The sequence below is a fragment of the Malus domestica genome, chromosome 14 (assembly GCF_042453785.1).
Source record: "Malus domestica chromosome 14, GDT2T_hap1".
Lineage (NCBI taxonomy): Eukaryota > Viridiplantae > Streptophyta > Magnoliopsida > Rosales > Rosaceae > Malus > Malus domestica.
The window spans coordinates 2,455,285-2,459,114 of NC_091674.1; positions in this window are offsets into that span (position 1 = coordinate 2,455,285).

Consider the following 3,830-nt stretch of genomic DNA (forward strand, 5'->3'; position numbering starts at 1 on the left):
CTTCACTCTTCAACATACAATACAATCTTAGCCATTCATTGCTATCATCCTATGAGATGATGCCACTTGGCTTATTCTATTACTTAGGCTAGATACAAGATTAAAGTGCCATGTGGACTATGATCCAATGGCTCACATTTAAACAGAAACAAAACATAGAGACATGATTCTTGCTGCCAAGCTTCAGCTAAAGGGTTATACACCAACAGAAAATCAATTTTTTATTAGAGAGACAATTTAGATGTAGTCTACAAAATGTGATCTCTCTATCATCACCCTAATCAAAATATTACTCAAGAAGAAGAAGCAGCAACGTCTAGATCATGCGAGATGGACAATCATGACCAACTTCCATACAGACGATAAGATCTGAACAAAAATATGGATCATATTGGATTGTTCATGTTTAAGTAATGTTTTATCAATGCCATGGAGTTTCAGAGAAACTGTTATTGTTCGCATTATACGCGGAGTAATACTCTTTTATAATATAAAACTGTTTGCGTGTGTGTATATATATTACCGTCTGCAATCTTCATCCCATGAGGATCCTATTTCTCCGATACAGCACAGAACTACAAAAATGTTAGACTAACTTAATATTAAAAAATAATAGTGCAACGGGTCTGCCTCTATCCGTGGCACTACTTTTTTACATAACTTTTGACATGCGTTTTTGTATAGCCTACTTTGTAATGTATTTAAACAATTCGAATAATTTATTTGTAATGAAGTTTATCAATGAATATGATTTTACAAAGAAATCCTGATACCTTTTTCCAACCTTCATATGGTTTCAGAGATGAGTGATTTTTGTGCTAGAATATTTGCTACCGTCTCTCACACACGCACACAACACCACACCTTATACCATGATATCGCATAACTGATCTTGATCGAAACTATAGTATTTAATTTCCATGGTTTAGGGATGGCCATACACAATTAATACTTTTAAAACCACAAAGCCATATACAAAGATTGCTCATTGCCTGACCTTTATTAGCCAAAGAAATTCCAATTTTAACTCCATAGCTTCTGCTTAGGAAAAATGGAATGAATAAGAAAGCACGATCGACATTCGTTGTTTTGAAAATAAAACGTGAAATAAAAAGAGACAAAGGAGAAAGTACGAAGAGAAATTAGCTAGATTGTATTCTTCTCATTAATTATAATGCATTTTTATAAGTTTAGGTTTATCTGGAGACAAAGCCTTCGTTTGGATATATATATTTTTTAATATTATTATTATTTTTTTTCAGGGTTTGGGTGCTCGTGAACCTGGTGGAGTTGGAGCTGGCGTCGTGGCGCTCATAATCTCATTTCGGTGTAGAGAAGAAGTTGAGCGGAATCCTTCCTCTTTTGGCGTTTGGTCCTGACCTAAAATCTGAGCTAACTTGCATGCTTGCTGGGTTCCGTTGAGGCACTGGAAACTCGCGATGTAATTGCTTTGCGAATTGCATGTTGATTTCGGCTTCTAATGAGCTGGGTATGTTGTAAATTTTTGCTCATTGTTCTTGCTTTGATGTGTGTCTATTGATCTTTAGTTTGGCATGAACCCTATTGGTATTGGGGTCTTGATTTGTACAAATTTCTGTAATTAGTCCATGTTTAAATGAAAGTTCTTCTGAAAAAGAAAAAAAAAAAGGACAAATGTTTAAATAGATTCTTCTTTTTCCTTCCAGCAATGAGATGTGGGTTTTCTGGTCCTTCTGGGAGACCTATTAGAAATTAAAGACGAATGATATTTATAAAATTATGCATATCAGAAATTAAAAAAAAAAAAATAACTCGAACCAAACCAAATAGAACTGAACAATAATTGTGATTCGATTTTCGATTTGGTAAAAACTGAAGCAAATAAAATTGAACCTACCCTTATTATTTACAGTAGATTTACACTAAGTAATAGAGGAATAAATTAATATTGAACTCGTGGATAATGACTAACTTGACAAATTGGGCTTTGGAGATATCCATGCACCAACCCATGGAATTTCATTGTTGAGGATGGAAGAGCAACTGACAGATGTTCCAACCCATGGAGTTTCTACTGGAGTGTTTAATGACTAACTTGACAAATTGCACTTTGGAGATATCTATGCACCAATTTGAGTGGGATTGTTGGTGTGAGTAAACAGAATAGTTTTAGTATGTAATTTGGATTCCTCAATTGTCTCTTGTACCATATATATATCCGTGACACAACTTTTGACATAGATTTTTGTGGGTGCAATCCATAATGTATTTTAATGATCCCAAATGTTTATCTTTTAGGTCTTCTCTAAAAAATCATGTCTACTAAAAATACTCAAATCCGAAACCAGATGAACATTGGATTAAGGGTTTCGTAGAACTGTATTTGTCAATTTCCTTCACTACAAATGGATATTTCAATAGTTTTGTATTTATCTAATTTTTGCAAGGATGACCTATGAATGATGTTTTAAAAGATAGACAATTCGGATTGTCTAATTTTTGCAAGGATGACTTATGTATAATGTTCTAAAAATAGACAGTTTCGATTTTTTTTTTTTGAACAAACGATATTATCTGCAAATAAGGGGGAGATGAGTGGGTTTAGCCTCACAATGGGCTAGTAATAATGTGGTTCAAATTCGCCTTTGGCAAGAATCGAACCTAAGACCTCTCACTTACAAGTAAAGAGAAATACCACTATACCATAGTATTAAATAGCAGACGGTTCGGATTATTAAAATATATTAAGGAGTGGGCTCCACACAAAGCTTATGTCAAAAGTTGTGTTAAAAATTGGTGTCATAGATTCACCTCTATATTATGGGTGCAACTTCGATTGGGCCAACTCGAACCTGCCCATGTTTAATTCGACTTTAAACCCGAACAAGCAGGCTTTTTTAAATTATAACTCGCCCGAACCCAACCCGATTTTAACCCGTTCATTGATTGGGTTGGGTTAACTCCGCCTGTGTAAGTTTATCTTACATTGCTGGTCCCAAGCCCAGATAAAGGAGGAGGGGGAGGGCTTCAGGTAGTCGACAGCGGGCACTCCATGATTATGTCGAATCCTTATGAAAATGAATCCATAACGAAATCGAGGCCGACCCCATTTAGTGGGAAAATGCTTTGTTGTTGTTGTTGTTGTTGTATTGATTGGGTTGGGTTGATCATTTGTCCAACCCAACCCAACCCTACCCAGCCCGATTAACCAAACCCAATTGGGTTGAGCTATGCAACATGCTTCTCAATGACCTTTGCACCTTCGTGGAGGATTCACTAGTGACTTTTGATGGATTATGATAGAAAAGTGCATGGAGTTGTAGAAATTAATTGTTTTTCTGGTAGCCACACTTTGATTTTTCTGCAAGAGCTTCAAAGGACAAGACTTGAGTTGGGTACTTTGTACAATGAAGTGGTCCTTTTTTTTTTTTTTTTTTCTTTTGGTACTAGCTTTGGTATTTCTTGTATTTTAATTCAAACTTTGCATGAACCCGATTAAAACTTGAAAAAGTTGAGCAACCAGAACTGGTCCCAGTTCAACCCGAACCCGAATGAACCCGATTAAAACCCAACCCGAACTCGAACCCGAACTGTAAAAGTTTGGTTAAGGTTGGGTTGACTTTTTAACTCACCCAACCTACCCATGCTGCACCCCTACTCTATATATATGGGGACTCACTTTGTAATGTATTTCAACAATCCGACATCATGTTTACCAAAAATCACCAAAATCTTGTACAACATAATTGGTCATATTTTAAGGCCAAGGACTAATATTATCTACCCTAAGAACATTTGTAGTTAAATTTGCCTTCCGATATATATGTTTACTGTTGTGAGTAGTAAAGCTT